Source organism: Malus domestica, chromosome 02, assembly GCF_042453785.1.
Source record: "Malus domestica chromosome 02, GDT2T_hap1".
NCBI lineage: Eukaryota > Viridiplantae > Streptophyta > Magnoliopsida > Rosales > Rosaceae > Malus > Malus domestica.
Window position 1 is genome coordinate 21,165,022 of NC_091662.1, and position 20,235 is coordinate 21,185,256.

Genomic DNA, 20,235 nt, shown 5'->3' on the forward strand with positions numbered 1-20,235 from the left:
AGGTGCCTCCACCCATGGAGTGTGAAGCTTTCAAACTGTGAATGAATGTTTCCTTGTATTGATTCATTGTAGCTGGCTGGTCGATAGAGGGAGAGAAAAGGACATGACTGCCCAATGCTACTTTTTCACGGACACAGTGATAATCAAGCTCAATATGGTGAATACAAGCATGAAAGACTAGATTGGCGGCTATGTACATAGCACTGAGATTATCATAGTAGAGAAACACCGAAAAGTGGAGTGAGACTCCAAGCTTATCTAATAGATAAGACAACCATGTAGTCTCGACACATGAGTAAGCTAAAGAGTGATATTCGTATTCGGCACTAGACCGTGCAATAGTTGGTTGCTTTTTGGAGCACCAAGAAATGAGATTTGAACCCATGTATATAAGATAATCACTTGTATAACAGCGAGTATCTGGACATCCAACCCAATCCGCAGTGGAATAAGCACAAAGATGAGTAGAACGAGTTTGAGGATAGAAGATAAGGCCGTGATCAAGAGTGCCCTTGGCATATCTAAGAATGCGCTTAGCTGCAACAAGATGAGGAGCCCGAGGTGAACTCATAAATTGGGCAACAATACTTACAACATAGGCGATGTCCGAATGAGTTAAAGTGAGATATTGTAGACACCCAACAATCTCGTGAGATTTAGTAAAAGAGGAAAGTAAGGAACCTATTGACTGTGAAAAAAAACAACTTTGGCAGCCAAGGGGGTGGAAGCCGGTTGGCAGTGAAGGAGATTGTTCCTTTGTAATAGATCATGATCATATTTCAACTTATTTATGTGCAAAGAACCACCATGAAAGATAACCTATAAGCTCAAGAAATAGTGCAAGGGGCCAAGATCTTTAATATCAAATCCACGACCTAAGGTATCAATGAAACTTTGAAGTAAGCGAGACTCACTGCTAGTGATAACAATATCATCAACATATAGTAGGAGAAAAATGATTTTAGAGCCTTGACGAAAAATAAAGACTGAGGAATCTGCAAGGCTTTGTTTGAAATCGGCAGTAAGGAGAATAGAACTAATATGGTGGAACCATGCTCGGGGTGCCTGTTTTAGGCCCTATAACGCCTTATGGAGTTTTCACACATGCCGAGGACAATCAGGATCAATGAAGCATGTGGGTTAGGTCATGTAGAATCTTATTGAAAGAAACCAAGAAGAAAGGCATTTTTGACTTTAAGTTGCCGTAAAGACCAACCACGGGATACTGCAAGACTTAGAACAGTACGGATAGTGGTAGGCTTGATAACTGGATAGAAGGTCTCATCGTAATCAATCCCAGTTTGTTGATGAAAACCTTTGGCTATTAGGCGAGCTTTGTAATGCTCAATGGATCCGTCGGACTTACGTTTAATGCAGAAGACCCATTTGCAGCCAACAATATTATAATGAGGAGGCGGAGGAACCAAAGACCAAGTATTATTTTTTAGAAGAGCATTAATCTCTTCAGGCATAGCGGGGCACCACTGGGGGTGTTTGGATGCTTAAGAGAAGTAAGTAAGCTCAAGGTCCGAGATGGTTGTGAAGCGAGCCTTCGCGATAAGATAACAAATTGTACCATCGATGGGTTGCATTGGTTTAGTGATGCCAGCACGTGATCTAGTGATCATGAGGTGCAATCTTGCGGGAGCAATAGCGGCAGGGCTAGGGAGCATAGAATTCGATGTTAGTGTGGATGGAGATGGCGCTAACATGAGTGATGTTGTAGTAGAAGGTGATGGCAGGTTATGTGATGTTGTGGTAGACGGTGATGGTAGGTCATACGGGGTTAAAGATGATGTCGTGGCAAGTAGAGGTGTTAAGAGCAACTCCAGCCTTGCATGTAGGCCGGGGGACAGGGGAGAAGAAAGGGCCCGAGGGCCTGTCAACCAGCTCCAGCCTTGAAGAGCCCGAGCTCGTGGAGAAGGCCCGAGCAAAATGCCTGTCAATTTGTGACAGCCAGTGAGCCCGAGCTCTTCACCCATTTTTTTTTTTTTCTGTCAGGCGCGTGCACCCCACTCGCGCATGGGGGCACGTTGCCCGACAACTTTTCAGAAAAGCAGCCCACTTGCAGCAGCTGTCTCAGTTACCGTTGGGAAGCCACGTGGCTTCCCACGGTCCGTTCGATCTCAACAGCTCCTTCATTTGGACCGTTGGATCTCAACGGTAAAAAAATAAAACAAATCTTATTTAATATCAACCGTTCGATCTGAGATCAACGGTCGATATTAATATGCTTTATAAATAAAGAAAAAATAGTTTTAAAATTAAGAAAAGTTACCGTTGTGACACGTGGCACAATCTAGAGTGTTGGAATTCAATTTTTTTTAAATCCAACGGCAAAGATTAATTATTTGAAAAAAAAATGGAAAAAATCCGAAAAAATTGTAAAAAATCTGAAAAAAAATTTGTAAAAAATTGTTTTTACTTTTCTATAAATACCACATCTTCTCCATCTACCTTACACCACAATTTCATATTTTCTCAACTACTTTCAATCAAATTTCTATGTTTCTCTCAAAGTTTCAATCCAATTTTTTTCCACAAAATGACTACTGATGCAGGTACGAATTGATCGCTTCTTGAAGATGTTGCGTTGTGCACTAGCTGGGTTGAAGTTACTCATAATTCCATTACGGGTAATGAGATGCAGTTGCGAGAAATGTGGAGTTTAATTCATACCAAATTTCTTGAGCAAATGAGTGGGAAAAGAACCAAAGAATCGATGTCCAAAATAATTAGCAAACACTAATCTTCAACAAAGGGAGAATTGAAATGTTGTTTCAATTCACAATCGATCATTAAGAGTAACAATTGCCCACTGCCTCGCTAATTGGAACCTAATGGATCGTACACCGAGTAAGGATGAAAGTGAAGAAATATAAATGAGATGGATAAGCAATTAAATGGTTTAATTGAGAATGGTCAAGATTAATTAATTAGTTAATTAATTTTACGAAAGGTTCGTATTGGGCTTTTAAGTTGGTTTTGGGTTTTGGGGCCCAAAAGTGTTTTGGCCCACAAAGACCATTATGTTTAAGTTGTATGACAACTAAAACAAAATGGGCAATTAGCCTAATAACAAAGACAAGGCCGGCCATAAGGGTGAGTGGATGCAAACTTGAATTAATTACAAGTTTGCCACTCAAATGTGATGTAGTATAAAGTTAACTTTATAGCTATTTTCTCATTAGGGTTTTTTTTTTAGGCAAAGAGGTGAAACATTTTCTCTCTTTTCTCTACAAGGAGGCCGGCCACATAGGGAAGATTTAGCTAGCAATCTTTTCATCTCTAAGTCATCCATTTCATCTTCACACCTCATCCTTGGTGTGGAGACTTAGAGACACCAAACCTTTGGTGTTTTGGAGATCATTTCCTCACATCCTCAAGGAGCAAAGGAGCATCAAAAAGGGAGAAAATCACAAGGAAGATCCAAGGAGCTAGGAGGTGACTTGAAGGCCCTCCACTTGGGTGAATCCCTTGTGTCAACAAGGATGAGCTTCAAGGGTAATGAATCTTTAAATCTTACCTTCTCTTTAATATTGTTAAAGAGTCTCATGATTCACCATTCACTAGGCTTTGAAAGTCATGGGTTTTAGAATTGTTTTTGAATGCATGCCTGCTTTAATGTGTTAATAGTTTGCATATGTGTTCAAATATTCTCACATGTTCTTAGCTAGGACAAAATTTTTCCTTCAGGGGATGTTGACTCGACGTTCGTTAAGTACGTTTATCTTTCCAGGCACGTTTGCAGTTGGTATATGATCTCATACCTTTACCTAGATCATAGGAATGAGTCTAGAACAACATTTTGATAGCTAAAATACGTCGTACTTGCTTATCACACTTATGCGGTACGATGATCGAGATAAGACATAGTGGGCAACGTCCGTGCAAATTCGCGTCATTTTACAGGAACGTTGACATTCTTATCTCCCCTTAACTGTGGGAAAATTGTCTCATTGAAGTGACAATCCGCAAATAAGCGGTAAGGACATGCATAATGATATCATTGTTCAACCTAAGTGTTCCAAACTGTTATGCCGAAGCAAGTAAACTGCTTGAATCACCCGGCTTCAAGTTGGCCACATATGGCATGTTCCCAGTTAGATAGCTCATTGGCCCCAAAGCAAAGCTTCATGCTCATTTTTAGAGGTGGTGCAAAAGATTCAACTTTTTTCTTTAGTGGTTTCATTTATGATCATTGTTCTCTCGAATATCCTTAAGACTTAACGATGTTCTTCCGGAACGGGGAGAATATAAAGTCTCTGAAATGGTAATGTAGTATCATTCATACAATGAGGAGCATGCCAATGCTCTTAATTAGGTTGGATAAACTTAAAGTCGTTGCTAGATATGTCATTTAGGTGTAAAGTTAGTGTGCGTAGTATCGCATTCATCTAGACAACTAATTGTCCCACATTCGTACCTAATCACGTGTTTAATTGAATTCGGTCACATATATACAAGAAACATGATTCAATTAACTCATTTTAGAGGACAAGATTGATAAGATTATCCATAACTAAAACAAACATCAAATGTGAATCCAGGAACATAAAAAAAATGTTCACAAAGTAAACTAAAGTCACTAAGGGGATTCGGCCAACAAAGCCATCCATGTCAAAATTTTGCTTTTCCAACGGTGTTTGGTGGAGCTAAATTACTCTCACATATTGACTACTAGAATGGTACTCCTCAACGACATTGGTAGGGGCACGAACAGGTGCATAACCAATGATCTTTTCCATCAAGACAGAAGTAGATTCTTCAAGGTTAAGGTTTGGAAATATTATCCCGTATTCTTGAAGTTTTAGGAATTAGGTGCCAAGAATCACAATTTGGTCATGATGCCACACCTTGGCATGCCCTAATTCTACCATAGGTTATAAAAACAAACTTGAAATTGGATTATGAGAGAGACAGACCCAAACTTAGATTCGGTAGGCTCTAGCCGAAGCTAGAGGGGTTTGTTCGGTGGGCCTTTGCCAAAGCAGAGCAATACCGTTCAGTGCATCTCTGCAAAAGCAAAGCATGCCCTTCGGTGTATCTTTACTGAAGAAGGGCATCATATTCAGTAGGCTTTGACCGAAATGGGTTAAGTTATTCATTAGACTTCAGCAGAACTGGGTCTATATCTTTCGGTACATCCCAGTCGAATTATTGGGGTACCTTTGTCTCACAAGTGTGGTAGTAATTATATTTAAAAATTTCGCTCTCTACACTGCTGTTTCAAAAGCGAGTTAGAAACATGGAAGGACGAGAAAAAGTATTCTCTTGTTGAAATTCTATCAGATTTATAGACTTCATAATCGTACTCATTCATGGACGTAATCATGGTGTGCTTCAGGCAATGTCTTTCATGATTATACTGTCCGTAGGAGCGAGCCAAAGAGCCATGGAATCCTTATTGGGGAGGTACTTCCATTTGTAATGCTTCAGGCATAGGTCTTTGAATAAAGATCATGGTAGATGCTTATTCAGCTCTTATATGCCATTGTTGGCTTCAATGGTTTCTCAGCTTCTTGATTTCTCAGCTTCTTGATAGTCAAGTGGAGATTCATGTCTTATACCCACATAACGTGGTTTCTGTTAAAAACGTCCAAATAAGGGAAATCGAACTTGTGACGGTTCGACAGTCCACTGAATTAAAGGGAACAAGATTGTGATTGGTGCTTTTGGAATGAACCATACATAAGCATCAAAGTTAAAACATTCGGGTTCTAAGACATGGTATACATGAAAAATTTGGGTTTTTACGGGTGTATTGTTTTATGAAAACTTCAGGTTTCAAAGGCACTAAATTTGAAACTACATGTTCAATTTAGTTTATGAACAATTTGTTCATAAAATAAAGGTTCCTGTAAGAAGACAGAATGCAATATGCTGATTGAAATGTAGTGGATTTGAGTTGCTTCTGGAACTCAAGTATGAGCGCTTCAGGACTACGAAAAGATGTCAATGGTTCAAAAATGAAAAATAAATTATTGAATCGTTAATGTCCAGAAGTGAGCTTCATGCCAATAATTGTGGATTAATTATTAGATTAATGGACTACTGGTCACTTTTAATTAATTCAATAGATCGGGACCATACAGGGTCGATCGTGGAAGCAAAAATAATGACAGATGGGTCATATTAGTTTCGGTTGGCAATAGGCCAAGTGATAATTAAATTATAAATTCATTAGCGTTAACCAAAACATCCCATAAATTAAATGGGTATTGTTATGAAGCAGGAAAGCCAAAAATTGGCATTGGGTCGAAAAAACATAAAAGGACGCAGCCCAGCACACTTGGGCTGGCTGCAACGTCACGGGGTCAAGGCCATGCAATTGTTGGGCCTTAGGAACATGACTGCTATGTAGCCCAACCTGACTACTGGTCAGCGAGCCAGGGAAAGGGCCAGAGCCCAGCAGCGTTAGGCTTGTTGGCATTAGGCAGGTGTACGAGAAGACCAGCGACATGCTGGCTTCTAGAATGAGACACGGGCATGAAGCCTATCACTAAAGACTCAGGCAATCAGACCTGGTCTAATACGAGAGCAGTAAACCTAAGCCTTGTAGTTGGAACGCGGGCCAAACCTATTCAACTGTTGGCTTGTCAGATGATAAAAGCCCAACGTGTGGGCTTTGGGTTTCATACATAGCAAAGCCCAAAAGAAGGTTGCTGTTTATGGTTCAGTTTGGTGCGCTGCTTGGCTTGGCTTCAGGCCAGCTAGGCAGCTTGGCTCACAGCTTTGGCATAAATTCCTAGATTTATTTATTTTATTTTATTGAATTCTAGGGTTTGACAAATTCCACATAGCAAAAATTGCGTAATGCATGAAACGTATATGTGTGTGTGTGTGTGTGTGTGTGTGTGTATTGATAGATATATGAACGTTTCAATATATATATCGGAAGTTAAATATAAATGTAGGGGGTTCATGCATCATGGGGAATGCTTTCATGCTTCATGGTCATTTCAAATATCTTCCTTTATTTTAAGCTTACTTAATTGGCAGAAAACAATAAAAACCTTTAGGGAATGATTAAAATGTAATATTCCCCTGATTGAAGATCAAACTCTCTTTAGCACAGTTTCAAGTGCGTGCTGATAATGTGTTGTAGGCATAATTTACTGAACAATATGGAGGCTAGAGAGAGGGGGTGTGGTATATAGAGAGAAGAGAAAGATGTGTAATTGTGAGGTGTGTGTTGTATCACCCTATTGTGCCTTTATTTATAGTAGTAGGGAAGGTCAAATCCGTACCCTAATAGGATTCCAACTCTAATAGGATAATATTTAGTCTAAAAGATATGGTAGAATCCCATAAAGATATCCTAGATATGTTAGGATTTACACAATCACGGTCCTAATCTAACAGGATTGCAACAAATTTTATGTATTTAGTTGAAAATAGTAATTTTATGTTTTTAGTTATAATTTATATTTGGAATTATAATTTTTGTTGAAATTAGTAGTTTTAGGATAATTTATTAATTTTAGTTATAATTTTTAGTTGAAATCCAAATTATAGTTGAAATTAGTAATTTTTCGGATATTAGGATTAGTTTTTGTAATTTAATGATTAATTTTTTATTTTTTGCATTTGTGTAGATGTCTCGTCTTATTTCTAGTCGTAGGGCTCTAACGATTGCACCTTCGCCGCCTCCCCCACCTGCTACTATTGTTGCAACTGCTCCATAGCCCTGGTGCAGGCGCCGGCAACACTAGGTCTTCAATGGCACTTCCTCCCCCACCTGCTACTATTGAGCACTCGTAGGCAGGTAAAAAAATATAACTCCGTTCATTTCCTTATTTTGTTAATTGAAATAATATTTTCAATTCAATAAAATTTGTGGTATGCTCCAATTTTGGTGCCAAATTATGTTATTCAACTGTTGCAACTATTGGTTGGATATAAAATATTGTTTAATATTATTTGCAAGGTTTGGAAAATGTTATAAGATGGCGAATAACTTTTAGTATATGTTAACTGACATTCTTAATTTTTTTGGCAACTAAAAAGAACACTCAGAGTCATTGCCAACTGTTGAAGATGGCGAAGATCACTCGGGTGGCCACGATTGGATAGGACGAGCGGCATCGGGCTGCACCTACACTAGAGCAGCATAGAGCATTGGTCCACGACGTTGGACATGTCGTTCAAACTCATTACCCTATGCTATGGAAATCTTGGTGAGTGATGACGTCAAAGATTAAGAGAAGGTGCGCAGTTATCTATTGGTAAGTATTTGTTTTTTTTATATAAAATATATATATTTATATTAATAAATGTATGTGATATTTAATATTATTTTAATATAATATTTGTAAAATTGTAGACAAACTACAATTTCGACAACATCAATGTGTCAATGGACAGCTACTTGAACAGGTTGTTCGCTGACCGGTATAAGCAATGGAAGAGCGAGAATGTTTTGCGTTGTTTGATGATTCGGAGATCGCTCTCCAGAAGGGTTGCCTGCAGGAGTTGGAGGAAAACCCAGAGGATTGGGCATGGCTTTGCAACCATTTTCAAGAGGACTCTTATCTAGTCCATATGTTAATATATATGATTTAGTTATTTATATATTTTTTTAAATTCGTACTAATGTTAATTAATTTTTTTTATATATATTTTCTTTAAATATTACAACTAATACATTCATTTTATGTATAACAGAAGAAGGCAAAGGCGAACAAGATCAATTGGGACAAGAAAACTCTTCTTCACCATTAAGATCTAGGCCCTTCTCGTATGGGATGGAGGCGCAACGACAGGTAATAAAGTGTTTAATATCCAATTTTAAAATGCGCCAAATATTAATTTAATTTTTGCGCACAAACATTGTTCTTATCCTTTTCTGTTTTAGGGGATTCAAAATTCCCCGAGTTCGACGTCTTTAAGAACGTTTATGTTCAGCTCGGGGATGAGTTCACCGAGCAGCTGCATGTAAGTATAATTGAATTCTTAATTAGTCTCTTATGCTTTCAAGCATTATAAAAATTATTTTAATATTAATTATTTTTAAAATTTCTTCTCTTATTGTCATAGGCGACGATGGTGGAGATGAGCCAGTCTGTTCTTCAAGAGTCTGCATCCAAGCTTCCCCAAACACTCTGATCTAGTACCCAGATTCGCCCGAGGATGCGAGGTTTCATATCCTGACAGAGACCTTGGATTAGACCCTTGGTCGAAGGCCGGGGAAGTACTGACGGAGGACGGGGCATGCTCGTCAGCACGACACTAGGGCTTCTTCATTCATGCAGCCACAAGGCCTAACACATCACTGATGCATAAAGTAGTCGACTTGAGGAGTAAGCTCGCCCTTATCGTTGAGGCCCTTAACTGGTTCGGCATCCGTTTTCCACTAGGTGTTGTTGCCTTATCTACCTTCAAGCCCCTTCACCCGCTGTATACCCAACACCCTGACCTATCAACCTCTGAGCCCGTCCAACAACCCTTCCAGTAGCCCAACCAATAGCCTAGCCAGCATCCCGCCATTTATGACTAAATAGATTTTTAGTATATTTTTTCATAGATTTTCTTTCTCATACTTACTTTTAAAAATTTTGACTTGTGCTCATTTCCCTTCAATATTATAAATAAACTATTTTTTGCTGTATTGATTATAGTTATAATTTAATTAAATAAATTAAACTATTATTTTAAATAAAATATGTAACCAGAACCAAAAAAATAATAATAATAAAAAAATAAAATTTGCGCGACAAAAGATTTTGTCCCACTTAAATAAAGTCTTTTGTTGTGCGAACATATTTACAACAATGTTTTTAACAATTTAATATGTTAAAAATTAATTCATTGTATTACATTAATGTTTACTGGACTAAATATTTTCATCTCACAATGTTTTTACAAACGCTGACGTCTCGTCCCAATTTGTACATCGCAATGAAAAGGGTTTGTACCTTTATTCTCCCTATGAAGGATTTCGGTCGAATAAATTTAGTGTGACGAAGCATAATTTTGTTGTGCGACCCTTTTTTGCACGACGGAGTTCAAAGTTTAGTCGCGCAATGGGTTGTGTCACGATCTTTGCGCGACAATTTGTGCGTGACGAATAATTTGTCGCTTAAACGTATATGCGATGAAATTTCTCTTTGCATGACCAAATTTCCTTCGTCGTGAAAACTGTTAAATGCAGTAGTGAGGGTAAAAGGGTATCAATACCATTTAATTTGAATGTTGTTAGTGTAGTGTAATCATGTTCAAGTATAATATCCTACTTTATAGTGTAATATCACGTCAACAACGTAAGGACCATTTGTTATAGTAATATCAACATTATGATTATTATGTAACTTTGGATGTAAATTTGAACGATTATTGGGTAAACTTACCCTTATTGTAAATTTCAATTATTGCATATGTACCTCACACGTTACTACTTACGGTTTATATTTAGATACGTAAGTCCAACCATGATATGCTGGTTAATATGTATTATGTATGTTAACTACCACATCATTTGATCGTATTAGTATTATCAATTTCATCACTATTTTTTTTTCTCTCCGGTCCATTTCATCATTGATATTCAATGCCAACTTGTCAATATTACACTTGAGAGTAGTTTCAAATTTGAGAGAGAGAGAACAAATTAGCAAAGAACAGATCTAATCACGAGTGCTTCAATGTTTCTCTTGGATGTTTTTGCCATGGTAGAGCCGTAGAGGTAGGGGTCGACACACGAGTACAAAATCTAATAAACCAAAATGTTTCCGTATTTTGCTCGCTGTGAACCACAGATATGAAAAGGATGCAGGCGTTACCAATCACCCAATTGAACAAAAAAAAAAACAAAATTCTAACTTCAGCCCCACGCATTGACCCTAGCGCAATTTCAGCCACTATCCTAACAATGAGACGTGCTCTTGTCAGTCCTCGATTTCTGGTTGATGATGCATAACCCTCACATTACATCAACAGTCAGAAATCACTATGCCAACGAATACGAGTGGCTGAATTTCGTAACATTCCTCTTAACAATTATTTGATCATTTCATATTGGAAGGCATTGGAAGGCTTTGGATACAGTCTCTAGTTATTAATTTTATTAACTGAAACTTTGTTGTTTTCAATTATTGATTGAAATCTTTAACATTAATGTAATAATATATTTTTATATAGATTACTATATTTTTTAAATTAAAAATTAAAATTTGTAGTTGTGGTTGTTTATATTAATGATATTTGAGATAAAACATATAATTTTTGGGATTAAAAATATTAAATGATAAATCATACTCTCCAATATAATCATGGCTTGTCATCAGTTGTCTTTCTTTTTAAGAAAAAAATATATTATATGTACATATAAACATGGGTATATTCAATGACGGATCCATGATTGTAAGACTGGGTAGTCCCAATAAAAAAATTCCAAAAAATATTAGACGAAAATAAAATTACAAAATTAAACGATAAACTATAAATTTTTATTCATAATATTTGTACCAACAACATTACAAATTCCGAAGTCTAAATATGTCCATGACGAGATTTCACATTAAAAAATGTGTCATGATTTACTTATTGTCAACTGGAGCAAAAATATCCAGAATACGATTGAAACTATTCAAAATTGGAATTAGACTATTTGATTTTATATGTGGAGACTGGAGAGGTGACTAGTGTTGTGTTGGTGGGTGGCCATCGGTTGGCTGGGGTTTGGGGAATGGGATTAGAAATGAACTAGTAAATTTTACCCGCACGTTGTTGCGGGAGCAAAAATATAACTTTAGATTATATTTTTAACATGTAAATATTGAAAGAGTGTTATAAATACTAAACAGAAAAGCGAAAAAATATTTTTACAAAGCTATCTAAGTTTATATAATTTACAGAAAAAGACATTATCAAATGCCTTATCATCAATATACAAAAGTGGTTAACATAGTATTCCCCCTTGACAATCATCCTAGTCCTTCATTGGCATGACTACTTGAACAAAAAATATTGCAAAAGAGCACATTGTTTGTATACACAAAAAGAATGGGTATTCATGTTAGGATCAACTATTTACACACAAAAAAATGTGAACCAATACTTATTTGTTTTGGATAACACATGCCAACATCCTTTTAACACATGAGCAAAAGTTTTTTGCTTGAAGCAGTCACTGCAGAAAAAATAGTTTTGATCAAGAGAAAAAAAAGGAAGCTACAAATTAAAGAAAATGTTAATACACCTGTAATAAATTTTTGAGATGAATAGATTCATTGCATGGAACAACCAATAATAAACCACAGTTACCTAGTTTTTTTTTTTTTTGTACGGAGCAAGGTCTGTTTTTGAGCTGGTTGGTGACAATTTTCTTTTCAACAATTTAATCGGAACCTGGTCCTGATCTTGTATATCTGTTTCAGATATCTCTACTCCTTCACTGTATCAAAAATATTCAAGTCATCGAAAAGATAAATTTAGATTAGATTGAGTTGAATTTGAGATGCAATTCAAAATATTGATGTATAGTGCATAACCTTTTTTGAGATGGTATAAAAAGTCGGTTGTGTCAACATGTGTAGTGGAAAACGAAATTGTTGTAGAAGATACTGTAATTTCTCTGCTCAGAGATTGTGGAGTTGCTGGCTGAATGGTCAGGTCCTCAAAAACGTTAGAGATGAGAAAATCATTCGAGTTCAGTGAATTTCTCTTGTTTCCAAATTGAAGGTGAATTTTTTTTTTCACCCTATAAGTCTAAGAAACTCACTTGCCAACTTTTTTTTTTCAACCGATCTCTGATTGAAAACTTACAGGGTATGGCTTTTCACCCAATCTGCCAATAGTTAGGGCATTGATCTCGTCTATTTCACCTTCAAGAACCAAGAACACTTTGTACCTTCATTTAGAAACACAATGCATAGATCAAAAAATATGAATTGTTCAATGAGTTTAAAGTGGGATTCATATTAAACTTTTAAAAGTTATTCTTTAATGCTAAGATAAATCATATGATAAAATTGAAGTATACTATGATTTTGTATTTGTGTGTTTTTATTTCATCTAATTTTTTTTTAAAACATTTTCTTTCACAAAGGTATAATCATTACATTATTTTTTAACATAAAATGTATATCCAATAGATGTTTAAAAAAACCGTTATCTATGAAAATGCTTATCAATACAATAATCTCTTAAATAATCATCATCTATCAAAGTAATTAAGAACATCGAATTATTTTGTAACTTTATATTTCTAAAAATGTTTGGATTTAATGTAATATAAGCGTGGGAAGATTGTTAAGACACATAATAATTGGTTAGACAATCATCATCCATCGAAGTGACAATAGCAAATTATTTTCTAACCTTGTATTCGTAAAAAAGTTTGGATTTAATGCAATCTAAACCTGGAAGGATTCATAAAACACAAAAATTGAAACATAATGTTAGAGTTATTACCATGGAGTGGGAATCTGAATTGGATGCTTCTGGCAAATTAGTTGACCACTTGTTGGATCTTTATACATTTGTTTTGTGCACGTAAGGCAAGTTGTGTACCACTATTCATACCTCGTGTTGTATCGCTTGATTGACGCTTTGCACAAAAATGTATCATTATGTAGAATGTTAAAAAATTTATATTTGCACATGCACAAATTATTAAATAGATAAGTTTTATCAAATACCTTAAAAACAATTGAAAACGTTTTCATTGAACACAATAAAAAAAAATGCATTCCATATACCTTATATAAATCAGGATCCAAATACCCTAAGTCCTCAATTGTCACCTTTTTCCCAGTTTGCAAAATGTTTTGCTCATTTGCTTGTTTGGAAGAAGGAGGCAATGTTTTCATAAAATGAGGCCCGCTTGAAAACCTGTAATAATTTAGATTGAAAATTGGTAAAACAAAGAGATAAAAATAATTATTTTTTTTTTAAATATAACCATGCGATATCAATGGATTCACATTGATTTGTATGCATTCAATTCTGGAATGTCTAGATCTATAAGGAAAAGCGTTGAACCAGTGTTGTTCAAGATGATGTTGTCTATGCATTAAACAAAACTCAAGACAAAAATTATGTAATAACGGACATTTGAAATAGTTTTCAATCTAGGCAAACAAAAATTGTAAAATGTAGGTTATAGAATTTAAGATCGTTCTATAGATTTTAACCACTACATATTACAATAAATCATATCTAACTCAAAAACGGTAGGATCAAAATTAAGGTTCTTGTATAAAAAACAACCTATACAATATGTTTATTATGGTAATAACATCCTTTTTGCAAACATAATAATTTGTGTTAATGCAACATCATAAGATAACATTTTTTTTGTTGTTGTGCATCAACGTAAAGAGATGAGACGTTAATGCAGTCAATGTTTTAACACACTTCTCATAAAATAAAATCACCTAACATGGTTTTGCAAGCGTAGAGAAACTTAAAAAAAGCCAATTTAATAGCTAAACAGATTAGAAAGAAAAAAAAACAAAAAGATTTTTTTTATTAAAGTAAATACCTGCAAAACAGTTTTAACCCTCAAGCTTGTAAAAACAACAATGATTGGTTGGGACAGCTGTACTAATGAGAGAGCAAAAAAGGCATGTGCAACATCTGACCATAGTGTAATCTTAGCCTCTTCATTTATGTAAAACAACAAAAGCCAAAAAGAAAGAAATTTAAAAGTCACAAAAATCTTAACTTTGTATTTAAAATTCTTGAAACTATTTTTAACAAAAGAATATGACTATTAGACTATTAAGATGGAATTGAGAGATAAAAAAACTTTTAAATTTTATTATGGACCTAATGTTTTGTATAATCAAATCACATTTGTGATCAATTCTCTAATTTATCTGTATTGGTTCTAAAGGCTGGACTGCAATTAGGTAGCTAATAACATCTTCAAATCCCCAAAAAAAAAAAAAAATAAGTTTACAGGAAAACGTTGAATAAAATAAGCACTAACACATATTAATATGCTTATCTGTCAAGACATCAAGCTTGTTTAACCGAGGATACAATCTGTTATAATATTGCAAGAAAAATTTGTGTGGTGGAATAAGCGGAAAGACACTTGCCAACTTCTTAAAAACTATCTTGGAAGTGAATATGATGTGGGTGCCATGCGGAACAACTCTATACTGAGCCCTTACATTGTTAGTACAGAAATTCATGATTTCATAGCAAGTACCCACTTCAATCTTTGGAACTATTATTTCATAGTCCATTTCATTAGAAGACGCTTCAATAGCTTGTTACTTGACAATAAGAGAGAAAAAAAAAAAGAAAAACAGAAAAAAAAAACGTTGAGAACACTGTGGATAAGCAAATTGTTCTCACTTTTATAGTTGAAATAACATGGAATTATGCATAGATGACAATATTAAATAGCAACATGGATAATAAATAGCAACAGTAAATAAACAATTGTAACTAACAGCTCAAAGGAGATGAATACGTGTAAAAAAACTGTGCAGTACACAGAGTAAACGCCAAAACAAATGTATGATTTGACAACATAAAATTAGAGAATAAAAAGTTTAGAAATAAATTGTAGACAATGTTAGTATAGAATGTATAAAAACTATATCATGTGCTTTAAAGCAAATAATTCATTCTATAAAGTAATTTCATAAAAAAAAAATTATCACAAACCTTTTCATCAACCAATATACAGTGCAGGCTTGTACATTTGTCACCCATGCCTGGATACTTCGGTCTCCATATCCTACAAACACGTACTTTAATTCTGACAACCTTTTTATATGCCACCAATTGATCAAGCGGAGTTGGACATTCGTCTTCCATTTAATCTATACAAACGAAATACAAATTTTATAAATTTATAAATGGTGTAGGGAAAAAGTTTAAAATACCAGTCAATCTATAATATCAATTTTTATTAATATTATAAACAAATAGAGAAATTATAATTGAAATCTAATTTTGAGTGAGAACAGTTATCCAATAATATAGTAAATCAAAACACACACAGTCACTAAATCAGTTGTCGATCTCTTTTGATTAATAGAACTAGACTAAAAATTTATTGTTTGTGGATCCTATCAAATTTCATTAAGCGTTGAGATGATTTTGATGCAACAAATAATAAACATTAAATAGGCCTGTCCAAAACACCATAACCTAGTTAACAAAACGAAACATACAGATACAAACATTGTATTACGAATAAATCCCTATAAGAAACAAAACTTGAAAATCATGATATCTAAATACTTGCCAAAAACTATCACTCTTTGCAAAAATAGGAAAAGAATTCATTAGTGATGGACTAACAAAACCATCACTTGGTGCAAACAAAAAAAAAAAAAAAAAAAAGAAGAAAAGAAAACTCTACACATCTAATATGATGAGAGCACATAATAATATACAATATTAAACAACTATACCAACATATGGATACAATTAAGAACTGGAGAGATAAAGGAAACACTTTAGTTTTTCCTATAACCAAATAACAACACTATTTAATTATTAAATGAAATTCATTCATGTCATTAAAACGAAGATAAAGAGTATTTTTAGACTTTATCAACAAATTGGCAAATGGTACTAAATCATATAAGCTCTGATTCAAGCTAGCTAACGAACAAATTATAAAAATTTATGACTCATAAGCTAAACTAATGCATGACTCCATCTAAGGGAACAATAAACATCATCTGCTCCTAGTTTTATCCAGACACTTTAATTTACACCACACCAAATTTAACCACCACAATAATATAATCAGAGAGCCAACTAAAAAACCTACATGCCATATAGCAATAGCAAGCTAAATAGCTTGGAAAAAAACCAAAGGTCAACACCACCAACAAATGTAAATATTCACAGTTTAGTGAAATCTAAACCATAATTGATTTACCAAAGAAATGTTATGTTTTTTGCTATGTATTATGGTTGATATTTACAGCCTAGCGAAATGTAAATCATAAGGTTTCTTCGATGAATCAATACGGTGAATCAATATGAAAGTAGGTGTAGATTAGTCATGGTGATTTCAAAATGGATAGCGAAGATCCATTCATTTGAATGAAAGTAGCTGCTGTTAAATTGACAGCCTAGTCAAATCTAAATCATAATTGATTTACCAAAGAAACCTTATGTTTTTTACTCTGAATTATGGTTGATATTCACAGCTTAGTGAAATCTAAATGATAAGATTTCTTTGGTGAATCAATACGGTGAACCAATATGAAAGTAGGTGTAGATTAGTCATAGTGATTTCAAAATGGATAGCAAACATCCAATCATTTGAATAAAAGTAGCTGTTGTTAAATTAACAGCCTAGTGAAATCTAAACTATAATTCATTTACCAAAGAAACCTTATGTTTTTCACTCTGAATTATGGTTGATATTCACAGCCAAGTGAAATCCAAATCATAAGGTTTCTTTGGTCAATCAATATGAAAGCAGCTATAGATTAGTCATGGTGATTTCAAAATCAATAGCGAACAACCATTCATTCGAATAAAAGTAGTTGTTGTTAAATTGCAACAGGAAAAGACATTAATTTAATAGTGTTCTTATTTGGTTATAAAAAGAAACATCACCATCACCACTTTAATTACAACACTTTATATGGTATTTATTAGACTGATAGTGTGATATATTAAAATATACTGTACTACAGTTTCTAAACAAAAGCAAAACCAACCAGCCAAAAAAAACATAAATCCAACTGAACACTAAAACGCATGATATAACACCCAGATAAATCGATAAAATGAAAAACTTAAAAACTTAATACCTGACAAAAGAAAGTAAGAACTCCAACCACAAATCCTCAAGACAAAACATGTTTCCAAAATTAAAAAATTAAAAATTAAAATTGCATGCTCCAATGAAAGAACATCATAGACGGCAAAATAACATGACAATTCCAGGCAAAAAACAAAAACTCGAAAGCAAAACAAAATCAAAGGCAAAAAGCACAACAAAAATGAGGACCAACTTACAAACCCAGATTTGCAAGCAGTAATAAACAGAAACATCACTATCACCACTTTTAATAATACAAAGTCCATATTAACAGAAGCATCACCATCGCCACTTTAATTACAACACTTGATATAGTATACATTAGACTTATATAGTGTGATATATTAACAGATACCATAGTACAATTTTTAAACAAGAGCAAAACCAACCAGCCAAAAAAAAAAAAAAATTCTACTGAACATTAAAATGCATGATATAACACCCAGATAAATTGATAAAAGGAAAAAGTAAAAAAAACTTAATACCTAACAAAAGAAACCAAGAACTCCAATTACAAAACCTCAAGACAGATGTTTCCAAAAAAAAAAAAAAACAAATTAAAATTGCATGCTCCAACAAAAGAACATCATAGACAGCAAAACAACATGACAGTTCCAGGGAAAAAACACAACAAAAATGAGGACTAAACTTACAAACCTAGATTGAGGACCAAACTTACAAACCCAAATTTGCAAGCAACAATACAGAAAGAGGAGAAAAAGCAGAAGTTGAAGCCAAAAAGAAAAAGAAACAAGAGATAGAGCATGTGAGAAAGAAAAGAAAAATAAAAGAGAAGAGCTGAAAAGCCAAATGCAAGGGATGATCAACACATGGCACAATGTAAACCAAAAGCAACCAAAACATGTTTCTAGAAACAAAGGGTGAAAACAGAAAATCACTATACAACTTGGAAAAAAAACCCCAAAACATGAAGAAAACAAAGGGTGAAACTGGAAGCCCACTGTTAATGAACAGTAATCTTCATCGACTCTTAGAAGAGAGTAAATTGGAAAATTCTAACTCACTTTGAAATTTGATCCCTTTTTGTTTTTTTAATAAAAAATTGTGAAAACTATATCTAAATGATAGTATACCAAATGCGCACCGTTTTACCAAGGGATGATTTCAAACCATGTCAAACACACCGTTTTACTTAAATGTAAAACAGTCGTCTTCTTCTTTCTCCTTTAGATTTGCAAAATACCAGAAAACTCTACAGCCCTGCTCCTCTTCTCATCCACCTTGTGTCCAGACATGTATGGTCGTCATGGCCGTCTCTAAGATTTCGAGAGCTCAGTGCGAAATTTATAAAAATGCATTTTTTAAGACAAATTAAAAATTGAACTTCGTGGTTATTTTTCTTTAACAAAAAACGCAATAGCTTATTTTTTAGATTGAGTTTGTTGTTCAACTTTTTTTTTCTTTGGCGTAGCCAAATGAGTATTTTCTAGTAAGTACCATCTTTTATATCCACTCCCCTAGGCGATGTGGAATGTTACATATGATGATTACTTGATTAATTTTTATGAGTTTTGCCCTAAATGTACAAAAAAAAAGCAATATTAATAAAAATACCTAAAGCTTCCAATTCCAACTTAATATACTTGAACTAGTAAATATCTTACTTTAATCAAAGTCTGCACCACTCTAATTACTTTAATTGTCTTCGTGATTTGGAAAATTTTCTTCAATGAGATGAAATTATGAATTAGGATTTGATGGATTATGTAGGAAAAGGATACTCTTCGGATCCTCTTTTTGGAGATCTGGGGGATCAATCAATCATGTCCGTTCATCGTACATTGTGAGGTCAGAAATCATTTAAAATTTAAAATTTAAAATTGAATATAAATAGTACCTAACGAAAATCGACCGCACGATGTACGATGAACGGACATGATTTATTGATCCCCTGAATCCCCACAAAGAGGATTCAGAAGGGATCATTTTCCGCTTATGTAGGCTTGTAGCTTCTGGCTTGTGGGCCCACTAGCATTTATATATATATATTTGCCTCTGATTAGTATTTATAGGAAAAGGATCCTCGTCGGATCCTTTTCCTAGGGATCCTAAGGATCCCATGATCGTGATCATTCATCGCACATCATGCAATCAATTTTTGTTGGGTACTATTTATATTTAATCTTAAATTTTAAATTTTGAAATGATTTATAACCGCACGACGTACAATGAACGTCGCGATCACGGGATCCCTAGGATCCCCAGGAAAATGATCATTTTCCGTGTGTGTGTATATATATATTATTTCATATGTTACCCGATTAGATAGAAAACTATTTTAGGGCCCTGTGCCAGGAAACCGATGACTCTGCCTCAACGTCGGCTATGCCTCGGAGGTTCTCATAGCACTTTATCTGGGCTTCTGGTTGGTCCCAGAATCACCCAGGTTCTTAATAGATTTGCCCCTGGGTACATTCATCAAAATTAACCAAAAATATATTGTACCAAAACATGATACATTT